At 42.3% G+C, this 18,000-nt stretch overlaps 1 protein-coding gene across 1 annotated transcript in view; it reads right to left on the bottom strand.

The window, feature by feature from the left end:
- Window positions 1-18,000, bottom strand: part of AIG1 (androgen induced 1) — a 260,493-nt gene that overhangs the window by 155,739 nt on the left and 86,754 nt on the right. The window lies entirely within an intron of this gene.

Below are 18,000 nucleotides of genomic sequence, written 5' to 3'. Positions count from 1 at the left end.
ACGTTCTTTCTGTGTTTTCATGTGGCTGGATTCTCTGTTCCATCAGCTTGAGGTAAGCCAGCACCTCTGCATGGAAGCCTCACCACTGCTGCATTATTTTCTGTCAGAGACCCTGATAGAAAATAAGCTCCTTTTGCTGTGGTTCAATTGTTCATCATCTGGATCTTTTATGAGAAAGTGAAGAGTTAGGAATCAGGAACTTCTTTGTCATGCTCACTGCTGTTTCCCCCCGCCTGGTACCTAACATGTTAGTGGTTAAAAAAAAAAAAAATTGTTGAATAAATGAATAAAAGTGGGTTGCTGCTTGTATGTATCAGACCACATCTTCCAGAGAAGCAAATACCCTTTTACTCCTTCAATATTTTTACTGACCTAAAATTTCTCTATGTTATCCACGATTTTTGCCCTCCTGTCTGTAAGGAGATAAGCCTTTCTTTCCAAGGTTTCTCTTCTAGCCCATCTCTTCTCAGATCTTCTATCCATTAGCTCCTACTTACCTGTTTAAGTCTTCTATTATCTTGAAATTGTCTTTCCCTGAACTTCAAGATCAAGATGGAAGACTAAAGACTCTCTTTCTTGAAATCAACCAAGAATAAGAGGAATGAGAAACAAAGAGACCAACTGGAGAAGGAATCATCCCTAATCCAAACATCACTCTACTCAACAGGCTGCCAAGTGTTAGGGAACCTGAACTGGGCCAGGAAGAGACTCTGATGTAAGAAACAAGATCAGAGGGCTCTGTGGTCCAGTGAGCAGAACAGAGAGATCGTACAGGTGGCCCACTGTAAGAGACACGCAGTGACCTTTGCTGGGAACCAGAGGTCTGAGGTGCATGGGAGCCTTGGGGAAATGTTCAGGGGTCAGAGGTGATGATGTTCAGTGCAGAAGTGGGCCAGTATGGTATCTCTGCAAAAAGCAGGATGTGGTCATGGGAGGTAAACATGACAGGATCTGTGATAACCAGCCTGAAGGGAGTGCTCCTGCTCACCTGATGAAGACCAAGCTTCCTATCACCACGCAGCAGGACTGGGAGCAATATGAGTCAAGGAGACAGAGATGACTCTGGCCCAGAAAGAAGCCATTCTCCAGGGGACAGCAGTGGTGGAAAACAGAAATTCAAGCTGCCCTTTATAAGTTCCTAGCCTGTCTCCAGTTCTAGCTTTTCATAAAAAGCTAGACAGGAAGGACAAACAGATTTAAGGATGAGTAATCATTAAACAAAAAAAAAAAAAGCATGAAACATATTCATAGATACCACAATAAAAAGAAGAGAGATAAACCTGAATATGACCAAAATGGGAGAGGGCAACTGAACAATGCAAACCAGAAAATGTATTCATTAATTTATGATCAAATAATTATCTGTTTAAAAAAAAGCAGTCAAAGAGGAAAAATTGGGACTTAAAGAAAAGATGATAGAGCAAGAGGATAAAAGTGAATGGATAGAATTATCAAAAGAAGTAAAATATAAAAATTAAAACTACATAAAACTGAAAGTCGCATTATAAGCAGTTAAAAGGAAAAACTGCCTTTGTAGACAGTGGGGGTTTAGCTCTCTGCAGTCTAGAGGGCTAGATACACCGAGAAACCTTCCTGCTATGAAACGCTAGGTCCTAAATAAATTATGACAAATAAACTTTCAAATATATTGCTGAGCAGACAAGAAAGGAAGGGAAATCACTAGGAGCCGAAAAACCCATGCAGACAAAAAAAGAACAGGAAAAACCTGAACAGTAGCAAACACAGAAACTGAGCCTGCCCCAGAAGCAAATGGCTACACTAAAATCTGAGTGTTCTGTGAACTATGGCCACAGAGATGGATGACAATGGCCTTAGGCCCATGCAAATTTGTAGAGTGGGTCTTGAACCTGAAAGGCCTGGCCCACAGAGGGCCCATACCTTCTATGAAGGGATAGGCTACAGAAAGTGCCCTTCATCAGTTCAGTTCAGTTCAGTCACTCAGTCATGTCCGACTCTTTGTGACCCCATGAATCGCAGCACACCAGGCCTCCCTGTCCATCATCAACTCCTGGAGTCCACCCAAACCCATGTCCATCAAGTCGGTGATGCCATCCAACCATCTCATCCTCCGTCGTCCCGTTCTCCTCCTGCCCTCAATCTTTCCCAGCATCAGTGTCTTTTCAAATGAGTCAGCTCTTCACATCAGGTGGCCAAAATATTGGCGTTTCAACTTCAACATCAGTCCTTCCAATGGACACCCAGAACTGATCTCCTTTAGGATGGACTGGTTGGATCTCCTTGCAGTTCAAGGGACTCTCAAGAGTCTTCTCCAACACCACAGTTCAAAAGCATCAATTCTTCGGCACTCAGCTTTCTTTATAGGCCAACTCTCACATCCATATATGACTACAGGAAAAACCATAGCCTTGATTAGATGGACCTTTGTTGTCAACATTTGTTGACAAATGTCTCTGCTTTTTAATATGCTGTCTAGGTTGGTCATAACTTTCCTTCCAAGGAGTAAGCGTCTTTTAATTTCATGGCTGCAATCACCATCTGCAGTGATTTTGGAGCCCAGAAAAATAAAGTCAGCCACTGTTTCCACTGTTTCCCCATCTATCTGCCATGAAGTGATGGGACTGGATGCCATGTCAGAGTTCACTTAAGTTCAGTTCAGTCGCTCAGTCATGTCCGACTCTTTGCGACCCCATGAATCGCAGCATGCCAGGCCTCCCTGTCCATCACCATCTCCTGGAGTTCACTCAGACTCACGTCCATCGAGTCCGTGATGCCATCCAGCCATCTCATCCTGGGTCGTCCCCTTCTCCTCCTGCCCCCAATCTCTCCCAGCATCAGAGTCTTTTCCAATGAGTCAACTCTTCGCATGAGGTGTCCAAAATATTGGAGCTTCAGCTTCAGCATCATTCCTTCCAAAGAAATCCCAGGGTTGATCTCCCTAAGAATGGACTGGTTGGATCTCCTTGCAGTCCAAGGGACTCTCAAGAGTCTTCTCCAACACTACAGTTCAAACGCATCAATTCTTCGGCGCTCAGCCTTCTTCACAGTCCAACTCTCACATCCATATATGACCACAGGAAAAACCATAGCCTTAATTACTTTCTATTTCTAACTGCTAAGATTGTTTTAATCAAAAGGCTTCATTTCACTGAAATTTATTCTGCACCTAGATCTTCCATTTACCTCCTTTATCTTTGAATTCATGGAAGCTACATGTGGTAATTAAGTTTTACAAAGTCAGAAAACAAATCTTTTACTTATGTCAATTAACTGTAGTGGATACTGTAGTACTTCTCCCAGATTTCCTCTTCAGGGCCTGTGCATCCACCCTGCAGATGTTGGGAATATCCATTGCTGGCTATTGCCAGCTACATCCCTCATTAGAATTGCCCTTAGCTGCAGGGAAAGGTCTTGCCGAAAGCCATGCCTCTTTCCCAGGGGCAGTCTAAATCCAAGGACATAGAGATCCAGCTGCTTCACCTCAATTTAAGGCAACTCTGAAGGGTCATCCCTGCTCTAGAGCTCCCAGGATGTCTGTTACAAGCTGTTCACAGGGAGGCCCATCTAAGACCATGCTATTCATGTATAAGTGCAACAGCCAGACATTTTAAAATATGAAAATATCTGTTGTACATCAACCAGCATACAGAAATGTACAAAAATACTTTGCAACCTCACCCTGTACTTTAGTCATTGCCAAAAGGATGGTTATATCCTTCAGGACTTTTCCCAAGCATGTTAAATGCATTCCATACATTATTTTACAAAATCAGGTCATACTATACCTAGTCTTATGCAATTTAATTTAAAAATATTTTAAAGAGATATCCCATTTTTCTGAAGTACCTCATAATACCCCACTGTATGCTATGCACTATCATTTATGTAAGCACTAACTAATAAATGGGGCTTCCCTCATAGCTCAGTTGGTAAAGAATCCTTCTGCAATGCAGGAGACCCCAGTTCAATTCCTGGGTTAGGAAGATCCACTGGAGAAGGGATAGGCCACCCACCCCAGTATTCTTGGGCTTCCCTTGTGGCTCAGCTGGTAAAGAATCCGCCTGCAATGCAAGAGACCTGGGTTTGATCCCTGGGTTGGGAAGATCCCCTGGAGAAGGGAAAGGCTACTCACTCCAGTATTCTGGCCTGGAGAATTTATAGCCCATGGGGTTGCAAAGAGTTGGACATGACTGAGCAACTTTCAATTTCAACTAATAAATGTGTACATTCATTCCAATGATCACAATTTTGAATAATGTTGCAATGGACATGTTATGTGTATGGTTCTTGCACCTATATAAGAACCTCAGGGGAATAAATGACTAGACGTGAAGCTGTTGGATCCCAGGTCACCACTGTCTGTCGAACTGACTTTCACAAAGGCTCCTGTGTCATTCTCCACTCTCAGCACCCTCAGTCTTTACTCCAGATCCAGGCCACCATGTTCCTCTCCTGGACTATTGTGGTTGCCTTTTGTCTTGACCCACTGGCTTCAGTGTCCTCTTAACTCTACTTCTGTTTTTTCATGATCTCAGAATGTTTAAGTTATGAAAACATTTAAGAATTTCCCAGTTTAAAACTTCCAATGGCTCCCCCTTGTTTACAGAATAAAATAAAAACTCCCTCTGTGATCAGGCCACAAATTCTCCATGCAGTCTCTTTCCAGCTTCTTCCAGAAACCCAATTACCACACTATGTGTTGTTTTCCCAACTCACCATACACCTCCAAGTGCCCATTCCTTTGTGCTTTTTATAACCATAGATTAAAATTCATTACACTTTTTTTTCAAAATTCAAGCTCAATCAGTGTTACTTTCATTGTGCAGTTGTTTCCTGCACAGAGTAGGGAACTCAATGAATATTTGGTGAGTAAATACTTTTGGTTAATTAGTCTGGAAAAAGGAAGAGAAAAATTGCCAAAAATCATGGATCTAACACAACATACATGTGATACTGTAGGACAGTAGCATGGAACAAGTTGGAAGAACCATTCTTTCCTCCAAAGTTAATAAGCGCATTCATGGAACTTCAAGCATCTCAACAAGGTTGATGTGACCAGGTACACCTTCCTCCTGGCAAATTCCCATCCAAAGGCCAGAGAAGCAATACTTATTTAGAACATTTGCTAGTCCTAACTGATACGTGGGGCTTGTCTTGCCCCACGGAGCCATGCTACCTTCCATACTCAAAGTTTAGTTGACAGGATCTCTTATTCTTATGTCATCTTTGAGATGCATGCTTTTCCCTACAACACCAGCTTGTGGGGCTGGGGCCCTCTGACCTATGGTCTCCGGACTCTCTATCCAGGGTCACACCCTGTATAACCCCTGTGCCTACAGGCTGCAATGGCACCAATCACCTGGTTCCCTTGATTCTGGCTCTTCCCCGAGACTCAGGCATCTCTGCCTGGCCTGTTTGAAACATGGAAATGATCAGTTTTTTAAAATTAAAGTTTGCTTTTCTTTCCTACCAACAGAATCCAAATTGCCTGGGGTTGTCCCCTATTGGTGGCAGTCTTCTTTGGTGAAGAGTGATGTTTGAAGGCTTATTATCACATTGGGTTGATAGCATCCTAGAGGTGGTGGGCCTGGCAGGAAGGTGGTATGCACTGTGAGAGGGCAGGGCACAGATAAAAGGTGGTATGCACTGTGAGAGGGCAGGGCACAGATAAAAGGAGGCTCTGTGGGCAGACACTGCGTATCCCATTTTCTGGTCATCTGCCAAACTTACCGAAATTGGGACAAAACACAGATCCCCTTATAATTGTGAAATCAGATCAGAAGTTAAAATCTTCCCATAAAGAGTATGAAACAGACATAGATGGATCACTAATGGTCTGTCTCCAGGCTCACGCTCTTTTGCTATCTGGTTACCTTATACCTTACACAGGTGAGGTGACTCCAGAAGGTGCGTCACTTTAGCATTCTAATAACTAATCCTCCTTTACAGGTTCAGAGTTGTGAATTGATTCATTTTATTTTATTTTTCACTTTATTTTACTTTACAATACTGTATAGGTTTTGCCATATGTTGACATGAATCCACCACAGGTGTATATGCGTTCCCAAACATGAACCCCCCTCCCACCTCCCTCCCCATAACATCTCTCTGGGTCATCACCATGTACCAGCCCCAAGCATGCTGTATCCTGCGTCGGACATAGACTGGCGATTCGATTCTTACATGATAGTATACATGTTACAATGCCATTCTCCCAAATCATCCCACCCTCTCCCTCTCCCTCAGAGTTCAAAAGTCCGTTATTCACATCTGTGTCTTTTTTGCTGTCTTGCATACAAGGTCGTCATTGCCTTCTTTCTAAATTCCATATATATGTGTTAGTATACTGTATTGGTGTTTTTCTTTCTGGCTTACTTCACTCTGTATAATCGGCTCCAGTTTCATCCATCTCATCAGAACTGATTCAAATGTATTCTTTTTAACGGCTAAGTAATACTCCATTGTGTATATGTACCACAGCTTTCTTATCCATTGATCTGCTGATGGACATCTAGGTTGTTTCCATGTCCTGGCTATTATAAACAGTGCTGCGATGAACATTGGGGTACATGTGTCTCTTTCAATTCTGGTTTCCTCGGTGTGTATGCCCAGCAGTGGGATTGCTTTGACAAAGGAGGCAAGAATATACAATGGAGTAAAGACAATCTCTTTAACAAGCGGTGCTGGGAAAACTGGTCAACCACTTGTAAAAGAATGAAACTAGATCACTTTCTAACACCATACACAAAAATAAACTCAAAATGGATTAAAGATCTAAATGTAAGGCCAGAAACTATAAAACTCCTAGAGGAGAATATAGGCAAAACACTCTCCGACATAAATCACAGCAGAATCCTCTATGATCCACCTCCCAGAATACTGGAAATAAAAGCAAAAATAAACAAATGGGATCTAATTAAAATTAAAAGCTTCTGCACAACAAAGGAAAATATAAGCAAGGTGAAAAGACAGCCTTCGGAATGGGAGAAAATAATAGCAAATGAAGCAACTGACAAACAACTAATCTCAAAAATATACAAGCAACTTATGCAGCTCAAGTCCAGAAAAATAAACGACCCAATCAAAAAATGGGCCAAAGAACTAAATAGACATTTCTCCAAAGAAGACATACGGATGGCTAACAAACACATGAAAAGATGCTCAACATCACTCATTAGAGAAATGCAAATCAAAACCACAATGAGGTACCACTTCACACCAGTCAGAATGTCTGCGATCCAAAAATCTGCAAGCAATAAATGCTGGAGAGGGTGTGGAGAAAAGGAATTGATTCATTTTAAACTGAATTCCATACCTAAATAAACTGAGCAAGGGTTCTCTTACTCTCTGTCAAGTGATGGTAAATAGGATAATTAAACAATCCAGGAACCTCACACAAGACTACCTTATTATATTAGAAAACCACTGCCAATTGATTAGCATTGATATGAGTTTCTTTCTTGAAAAACAATTTGGACTTTTTGTCATAAAATCCAACTCTTGCCATCTCTCTCTTTTTAATAAAAGGGGATTATAGTCTAGTTATTTAATATGATTATATTAAAATGAATATTCACAGGATAGTTTTAAGTACATAAGAGAGACAGCCAGCTAACTGCAACTTGAATTTAAAGTTCCACCTGAGAATAAAGAAAAATCTAAAGTAATCTAATTAAATGAAAGTTAATTATGTAAGTAATTAGTGCATCCTTTTGTAGAAGCATCCTAAGTTAGGTGGCTATGCATCAATGATTACCTATATTCAGTGCCTCGGGTATAGTATCAGAATGCCCTGACCAGAACACTGCTGTAACAGTGGAAGACAAAGCCTGAACAAACAGATTAAAGATGCCCAAGAAGAATTTGTTAACAGGAGCAAACTGGTCATCATAGTGTTTAGGCTTACGGGTATTAAAGAATAAGAATTGTCTTCACAGGGCACCCAAAGCTGATGCTCTTGGACAATTCACATAGTGAAAAGGGAGGTGAGAGGCAGGTGGACACATATAGACTGAAGTGTAGCTCAGAAAGGTAATTAAGTCATTTATACTTATAAAAAGGTTGTCAGGCCAATTGGAGTCTCTGTAAGCATCCTCTGTAAGGATGCAGGGGACACATATATATCTGTGGCTGATTCACGCTGATGTATGGCAAAAACCATCACAATACTGTAATTTTCCTCCAATTAAAATAAATTAATTAATCCAAAAAAGCTAAGTTAAAAAAAAAAGACTTGTCTTCAACTCTGTATAGAGGAGAGGGTCCTCTGGCCACCCAGGGAAGCATTCCAGTCTACCTAGCAAGTCAGTCCTTGAGATACAAAAGGATGGCTCAGATCATAGTAATTTGACTACCCACCGCTATCATCATCCAATTATCCCCTGTGGCTTGATTTTGAGTTCGCCCAGGATTCTTCTGGCTACTCTTTGTTATCTTCAAAGTTGTTCTGCCCCTAGGAAAAGCTTACAGAGACTCCAGTTGGCCTGACAACCTTTTTATAAGTATAAATGACTTAATTACCTTTCTGAGCTACACTTCAGTCTATATTCATTTAGTTGGCATACGTTCATTTACTGAGAGAAGAATTCCTGTAAAATAGACTCACAAAATTGAGTGTCTGGGTCTTTGGTCCCTGGCTATAATGGTATTTGAGTACTGTCCCAGCTGGGACATCCACAAATGGCCACTCACTGCCTTTGAATTGCTATAGAGATAAGAGAGGGAGGAAGCTAAGGTTTTCTGTGTTTTGTTTATTTTAGATTCAGGCATGAACAATGAAAACATGCAGCAAGTTCCATCCACAGTTTGCAATGGGAAAAGACCCTTTGCAGAGGTTGGTGTGTTTGTTTTTTAGTATCATAACAACATGCCAATGTTCCTTCTTTTTCCTGCTATGAACAATTTATCCATTAAATTCAGAGCATGACCATCCTAAATGAGAATACATCTGCAAATGAGAACACATGTGCAGTTTTCTTATTATAAAAGCAACAAATGCTTGTTGTGGCAAGTTGTGTGGATTTTCGTTTTCACCTTTAAATCATTCTGTGATGATCTATGCTGTATAAACAAAGAGGAAGGAGTCAAAAAGCAAATCATCTTTGGAACCGAAATGGCTCAAAGATGCTAGAACGCAGCCAGAGCATCAGCAATCTGTCTGCCTGACAGCACTTCAGGAGTCTTTTCTTGGCACTTGATCTACCCGAAGTCCCTGTCATCTGCTAAGGCCCCCCCTCGAGAATGGCTGACCAATTACGGATTCTTTTCCGGGAGGGGGGTTCAAGAACCCTTCTCGTCAATTAAGAACCAGGAGGTTCTACTAAACTAATTACTTTGAGGATCAGCATCTCAGGAAGGTGCCAAGACTGGGGAGAAACATCTGTTTCGATGCTGATCTGCTCGCAGACCAAAGAGACCCAAAGAAAATCTACTTCATATAGATGATCCCCCAGCCTCAGAGCTTTCTTTCTTTCTCCTCCTTACTGCCATTTTTGCTTGAGGCTCTTCAAGCACAGAGCATCAAACATTTCTGACCGGATCCAATATATAGGCATTATTCTCTAGACAGGACTGAGCGAAACAAGAAGGGGCTCTGAAGGCCAGCACGACAGCAGCTTCCCCTCCTCGGTGCTCCAGTCCTCTTGCCGGCATCACAGTCTGTAGGGAAGAGGGTGCAGCAACTGTCTACTGCCATTTGTTTTTATGAGATCCCCTAATAGAGCCAAACATTCTGCAATGTGAAGTCAAGTGGGCCTTAGAAAGCATCACTACCAACAAAGCTAGTAGAGGTGATGGAATTCCAGTTGAGCTATTTCAAATCCTGAAAGATGATGCTGTGAAAGTGCTGCACTCAATATGCCAGCAAATTTGGAAAACTCAGCAGTGGCCACAGGACTGGAAAAGGTCAGTTTTCATTCCAATCCCAAAGAAAGGCAATGCCAAAGAATGCTCAAATTACCACACAATTGCACTCATCTCACATGCTACTAAAGTACTGCTCAAAATTCTTCAAGCCAGGCTTCAGCAATATGTGAACCATGAACTCCCTGATGTTCAAGCTGGTTTTAGAAAAGGCAGAGGAACCAGAGATCAAACTGCCAACATCTGCTGGATCATCAAAAAAGCAAGAGAGTTCCAAATATCTATTTCTGCTTTACTGACTATGCCAAAGCCTTCGACTGTGTGGATCACAATAAACTGTGGAAAATTCTGAAAGAGATGGGAATACCAGACCACCTAACCTGCCTCTTGTGAAACTATGCAGGTCAGGAGGCAACAGTTAGAACTGGACATGGAACAACAGACTGGTTCCAAATTGGAAAAGGAGTATGTCAAGGCTGTATATTGTCACCCTGCTTATTTAACTTATATGCAGAGTACATCATGAGAAATGCTGGGCTGGAAGAAACACAAGCTGGAATCAAGATTGCCGGGAGAAATATCAATAAACTCAGATATGCAGATGACACCACCCTTATGGCAGAAAGAGAAGAGGAACTAAAGAGCCTCTTGATGAAAGTGAAAGAGAAGAGTGAAAAAGTTGGCTTAAAGCTCAAGATTCAGAAAACGAAGATCATGGCATCTGGTCCCATCACTTCATGGGAAATAGATGGGGAAACAGTGGAAAGAGTGTCAGACTTTATTTTTTTGGGCTCCAAGATCACTGCAGATGGTGATTGCAGCCATTAAATTAAAAGACTCTTACTCCTTGGAAGGAAAGTTATGACCAACCTAGATGGCATATTCAAAAGCAGAGCTATTACTTTGCCAACAAAGGTCCATCTAGTCAAGGCTATGGTTTTTCCAGTGGTTATGTATGGATGTGAGAGTTGGGCTGTGAAGAAAGCTGAGTGCTGAAGAATTGATGCTTTTGAACTGTGGTGTTGGAGAAGACTCTTGAGAGTCCCTTGGACTGCAAGGAGATCCAACCAGTTCATCCTGAAGGAGATCAGCCCTGGGTGTTCTTTGGAAGGAATGATGCTCAAGCTGAAACTCCAGTACTTTGGCCACCTCATGCAAAGAGTTGACTCATTGGAAAAGACTCTGATGCTGGGAGGGATTGGGGGCAGGAAGAGAAGGGGACGACCGAGGATGAGATGGCTGGATGGCATCACTGACTCGATGGACGTGAGTCTGAGTGAAGTCCGGGAGTTGGTGTTGGACAGGGAGGCCTGGCGTGCTGCGATTCATGGCGTCGCAAAGAGTCGGACACGACTGAGCGACTGAACTGATCTGAATAGAGTAACGGCTTCCCAGGTGGCTCAGTGGTAAAGATTCTGCCTAACAATGCAAGAGACACAAGAGACGCAGGTTCAGTTCCAGGGTGGGGAAGATCCCCCGGAGTAGGAAATGGCAACCCACTCCAGTGTTCTTGCCTAGAGAATCCCATGAATAGAGGAGGCTGGCAGGCTACAGTCCAGGGGGTTGCAAAGAGTCAAACATGACTGAGCCCGCAATGCATTTATGCACTAACAGAGTAAGTGAAATCGTGTGAGAGCATTTAACATAGTATCTGGTGTACAGCACTCTATAAATGTTAACTGAATTTGCCAGAAGATCTAGTTTCTCCCCATTTTCCTGGCTTGCCTCATTTTTTTCAAGAGAAAGTACATAAGTAAGTTGCTCTGTGTACCCTGCAGCGTAACACAGAAGACGCTTATCCAAATAGGCAAAATGATTTACAGGCGGACTTTGCTGAAAGACGCAGAGGCCCAGAATACTGGGCCACTTTGATGAAGCAATTTGACTCAGACAATCTCAAATCCTTGTCGAAAATATGAGGGGCAATAAATCATAAATATTAAAAAGGAAAGCAGATTTACTGAAAGCTCTTGATGAAGCAGAACAAGATGGCTCTTCGGAATCCTGAGTAAAATATTTCACTGGGTAGGCACGGTTGAGTTGTTAGGCTACCCATGCAGAATGTATTGGATCATTTATTCTCAAAAATATTCTTTTGCAATTGTGTACCTCTGAACTACACCTTCTTAGAAACCCAGAGATGGTTTACAGATGATGCTAGATACATTTAATAGTCATTTTTTAAACGTAGCTAATTCTACTGACAAAACCTTATTTTCACATATTAAAAACAAGCATATTGGGTAAAATATATGATAGCTTAAATCTGGGTCCAATTGTTGAAACAAGAAGACAAGGCAGGAAGACGTTCTTTCCTTGCCAAAATTTGTACTTTATAAATTAGCCCGTAAAACTGTACGAAACCATTGGCTCCATGGTGCCAATGAAATAATATATCACAGGGAAACAATAACAAGCACAAATGAACAGGCTTTTGTTAAACAGCCTCAAGAAAAAAGATACACGGTCATTTCTGAGTCACATAATGACTAAGTCCCTTTCTCATTTTTGATGTATTATCCTAAATGAGAAACTGTGGCCAGCTTGGAGTTCATGTATATAGCTGAAAGTGTCTATCAGGTCAATGATAAAAAGCAAGATTGGGTCTGGATTGTCAAAAAATTTAGAGTACTTGCGAAAAGCTTCATGATCAGAGTGCTTGCGTTCAAGCCCAGATCGCACGATTTCCTAGCCATGGACCTCAGGCAAGGGACTTAGGAAACGGGAACCCTGTCTGTCAAGCTGTACGACAGAACCCTCTTCTGTGGAGTAAGAATGACAGACATTCTTACCTTTGGGGCCTCTGGGGATTAAATAACAATCAGACTACAGCCCTTAGTGTGGTCCACAGCAGTACGTAGAAGAAGTGAGTTCTCATTCATAGACTTTTCAGGCTCTTGAGTTGCTATGGGTTTTGTTACTATGGGAAGGGAGATGGCGAGAAGTTTCAGAAAGTAAGGTATAAATGGAACTGCTGGTCCCCAGCAACTGAACAGCTGGAAACAAAAAAGACAGCAAATGTCTCAGGGTGTGTGGCAACTTCTTTAGAACTCTACGGTAATTTGGGAGGGAAAGGGGTACAGGTAGAATTTCTTTTTTTTTTTTAACTTAATGAAAATGAGTTTTGGTGCTTCCGAGGTGGAGCTAGTGGTAAAGAACCTGCCTGCCATGCAGGAGACATAAGAGATATGGGTTTGATTCCTGGGTTAGGAAGATACCACGGAGAAGGAAATGGCGTCTCACTCCAACATTCTTGCCTGGAAAATCCCATGGACAGAGGAGCCTGGGGGGTTATAGTCCACGGGGCCCAAAAAGTCAGACAGGACTGAGTGACTGAGCATGGCGGCACAGCACAGAAAATGATTTTACTGTGATGATTACATGTTCATTTCAACGTGCAGTGGAGAAATATAACCAGCATGTCAGTTCCCATCACAGATATTATGGTTAGGACAAAGCTAACCCTGAGTATTTAAAGCATTTTTTAATGCAAGGTGATTAAAAGTAAACAATGCAGGACCCAGTTGAGACTCTGGTTCATAAGTGATGGAGGTAGGGGAATGCCAAGTTAGGGGCTGTCACCTGCCTGCCAGTGCTTTGGGCTTTTGTTGGGGGGCTTGGGACCCTCAGAGGATTCAGGGCAGGTAGATGTGCAGGGACTCGAGAGCGAGAGGGCCAGGAGCAGCATGGGAACCTGAAGGATGCTCTCTGCCCCTTGGACCACTCTTCCTTCTCCGCCGTCTGATTCCCCCCAGAATCCCACCGAGCCCGGGCTGCAGGTGTGATTTAGGAAGTAGCCTGGCCCAGGATGTGATCATGGAGAGTGGTGGACCAGTCAGACAAAAATGTTACCGTATCAATGATTCTAGGGACCGTCTTCTTTTGGTGACTCCACGTTAATTTTGACAGCAATCTCCTGGGCGTGAGCACTCGTGTTATTTTCTGGGCATGGGAGCGCTGAGGCTGTTTCTGTTAAGTTATCTGTGTTTGTAGGAAGGCAGTCATTCTAATTTCGTAGTTGACTGTGAAGGTGAAGAAAGGGGAGGGGCCCTTCTTAGGATTAAGAGGTGAGGTGATAAACATGGGCACAGAAAACTCTTCTCCACACGTGCCGTCCAACCTGGGCACACCACTAATCTATGCTGAGAATTCTCTCCTATTTCACGCCCCTCCCCAGCCTTTCCTTGGCAAACAACAGACACAGTGGTAGGAACCCAGAGAAGCAGAAGAGCAGATGGGATGGAAAGGCCTTTCCCGGCTCCCTCTGGGACACAGCTCTCTTCATTTTCCTCAGGCTGCACCAAGCTTTGGGGGCCACCACAGCCCAAACTTCTGGTACATATTGGTCCTCATGGGTAAATGAAGCACAGACCTAAGCAACAGGGTGAAGGGACATTTCGAAGAGGGAAACTTCTTGGAGAAGTTTTTTCATCAGTGCTTAGCAGACAGAGGGCAGGGCCATTTGTGAACTGTGCCTACACACAAACTCTCCCCTCACGATCTCTCATCTTCCCACCTTCCCACCTGTGTCTCCAGGACACATTCCCCCCAAGCCGGAATCATGCCTTCACTTTTGTTCCCAGGAAAGTTTGAAAAAGGCAGGATGAATGAAAGTCCTATCTGGGACTGGCTCGCTGTGGCAAAATAAGCAAAGCATTAGCATGGTAATTGCATAAGGAAAAGTTAATACATTTTGTGTAGGTGGAAAGTTTACTAGCTCCTTCCTTGGGGGGAAATGTTCCTTTCATATTGGCTGATTTAACCCAGCACATTTTGATCCAGCTAAAACAGGTAAGAGTTACCTCAAAAAGCCCACAGGGGCTGTGTAGTAATTTCAGGAACACCCACACAGCAAATTGTTGTTTCTTTTTCTACAAACAAGGAGACGGTTTCGAGGCAGAGGATGACGGGGAAGGGTTAAGAGAGAAACTGAACTAGAGGGATAGGGAGGGAGGGAAATATGCAGAGAAGAAAGACAAAAAATGAAAGTGTTCCTTTTTTCTTTCCTTAAAAATAATTTAAAAAAAAAAAAAACAATAATACTACATCTTGCTATTGGTCTCCCAAACAAGAGCGTACGAAAGATCCTGGTTTGGGGCAGGGGGGGTTCATATTTTTGAGAACAGGAATCATATACATTATTAGCGTTACTGAGTTAACATTAATTATGAGAATTATTCGGAGAAGGCAATGGCAACCCAATCCATTACTCTTGCCTGGACAATCCCATGGACAGAGGAGCCTGGTGGGCTGCAGTCCATGGGGTCGCAAAGAGTCGGACACGACTGAGTGACTTCACTTTCACTTTTCACTTTCATGCATTGGAGAAGGAAATGGCAACCCACTCCAGTGTTCTTGCCTGGAGAATCCCAGGGACAGGGGAGCCTGGTGGGCTGCCGTCTATGGGGTCACACAGAGTTGGACACGACTGAAGCAACTTAGCAGCAGCAGCATGATAATTATTGGGCTTCCCTGGTGGTTCAGATGGTAAAGAATTTGCCTGCAATGCAGGAGACCTGGGTTTGATACCTGGGTCGGGAAGATCCCCTGGAGAAGGAAATGGCAACTCACTCCAGTATTCTTGCCTAGAGAATTACATGGACAGAGGAGCCTGGCAGGCTACACAGCCCTTTGGGCTGCAAAGAGTTAGACACGACTGAGCGACTGACACAGTCATTAACTAACAATTCTACTTTTTCTCGATCATATATTTCAAATCTATATCTTGCTTACAGATATAAATATGGGAAAAAGACATCTTCATTTTCTGAGACATATCTGTGGCCCTTTTGCCCAGAGAGAGTGGGAACTCTGTGAGATGCTCTAGAGGACATGATACTTCTCTATAATTTCTAGAGGACTATTATTTCTTTTTAATTTATTTTTAATTGGAGGATAATTGCTTTACAATGCTGTGTTGGTTTCTGCCATACAACATGAATCAATCATAAGAATACATATGTCCCCTCCCTCTTGAACCTCTCTCCCAACCTCCAGTCCATCCTATCCCTCTAGGTTGTCACAGAGTACCAGGCTGAGGTCCCTGTGTTATAAAGCAACTTCCCATTAGCTACTATCAGAGGCAAATTTTACTCACTGAACCTGGTATCTACATATCTGAGTTGCTGGACTAAAGCAGGGCTACCTGTGACAAATTTTGTATGGACTTTCAGAAAATGAACATAAGCCATTTAGTCAATCGTGTAACATATGTGATTTTCTTTGAGAAGAATTTCAAATGTCAGATTTAGATAACTGTTCATGATAATACTGCTGAGACAGCACCGAAAAAAAAAAAAAATGATATTGGCAGAGACTGAATGGAAAAAAAATCTGCCTTTCTTAGCTCAGAAAATATCCATGATTAGTTGCATTGGTTTTACAGTGTCTATTTTTATATCAACACAGATAAACAATAAATTACCTGAAATTCTATTAGTTTTTACTTATTTGACATGTAGTCATTAGTCTCAACAATTGTTATTTCTATTTCTTGAAACTAGCAATTTTGTTTGGGCAGTAGTGTGCCTAACCCATAAGGCACATTAAGATAAATCATGAATAATTTAAGCCCTCATGGTGACCTCATTCCTTGCTTCTCCTACTTGCTTTCCCAGCATTCCATGCAGCTGGCTAGAGCCACAGGACAGTCCTCACCAATGAGACCTATGGGGACGCTGGCTGATGGAGCTTCTGAGAAAGGTTACTTGTACGATGAAAAGACAAACCCTTTGAGGAGAGCTCCCTTAAGAGTGTCTTCCTCTACCTGCCTTGAACATGGTTGCAAAGCATATAGTAGGTGGTGGTTCATCAGCCCTTCAGAGATTGAAAGTAGCAAGTTCAAAGAAAGTCAGCACTCCAGAGATAGAGAAGTAGAAAATAGAAAATACATAAGCTTCAAAAGATAATACTGAGCCATATGACCCTAAAACTTCCTGCTTACAGACTTCTTCTTTTATGAGACCCTGAATATATTTATTGTTTAAACCACAGTTGGTTGGATATTCACTCAAAACACACTAAATTATTTAGACATTGCTTCTGATGCTTGGGTTATAGCAGTAAGCCAAACACACAAGCTCTCTAACCTCACAGAACATGTACCAAGTCAGAGAAGACAAACCGTAGAAATAAAAGAATAAACATATAATGTGCCTGGTAGCAGTAATCATGATGGAGAATACAAAGCAAGTTAAGGGGACAGAGACTGACAAGGGCTAATTTATAAAGTTTACTCATGGAAGCTGTTCTGAGGTGAAATAATTTGAGCAGTCTTGAATGATGTGAAAAAGTGAGCCAGATGAATATCTGGTGATACTCTGTTTCTAACAGCTGAAAGCATCACTAACTTACACGTCCAGTAAGTTTTTAGTCATTATTCAAAACAGAGCTCTGATATCATCATTTCTGGGAAGTCTTTCAGGACTTTCTACTCACTAAAATAAATTCCAACTTCTTGCAGGTTGCTGCTCCTGCTACTAAGTCACTTCAGTCGTGTCTGACTCTGTGCAACCCCATAGATGGCAGCCCACCAGGCTCCTCCGTCCCTGGGATTCTCCAGGCAAGAACATTGGAGTGGGTTGCCATTTCCTTCTCCAATGCATGAAAGTGAAAAGTGAAAGTGAAGTTGCTCAGTCGTGTCTGACTCTTAGCAACCCCATGGACCGCAGCCTACCAGGCTCCTCCATCCATTGGATTTTCCAGGCAAGAGAACTGGAGTGGGCTGCCATTGCCTTCTCCATCTTTTAGGCTACTTTTTTTTTTAATTAATATAAATTTATTTATTTTAATTGGAGGCTAATTACTTTACAATATTGTATTGGTTTTGCCATACAGTAACATGAATCTGCCATGGGTGTACATGTGTTCCTCATCCTGAACCCTGCCTTCCTCCCTCCCCGTACCGTCCTTCTGGGTCATCCCAGTGCACTAACCCCAAGCATCCAGTATCATTCATCGAACCTGGACTTGCGATTCATTTCATATATGATATTATACATGTTTCAATGCCATTCTCCCAAATCTTCCCACCCTCACCCTCTCTCACAGAGTCCAAAAGAGTGCTCTTTACATCTGTGTCTCTTGCTGTCTCGCATACAGGGTTATTGTTACCATCTTTCTAAATTCCATATATATGTGTTAGTATACTGTATTGGTGTT

This window comes from Budorcas taxicolor, chromosome 9, assembly GCF_023091745.1.
Source record: "Budorcas taxicolor isolate Tak-1 chromosome 9, Takin1.1, whole genome shotgun sequence".
NCBI lineage: Eukaryota > Metazoa > Chordata > Mammalia > Artiodactyla > Bovidae > Budorcas > Budorcas taxicolor.
The sequence above is the reverse complement of the archived record's forward strand: the minus strand, read 5'-3'. Positions and strand labels throughout refer to the sequence as shown.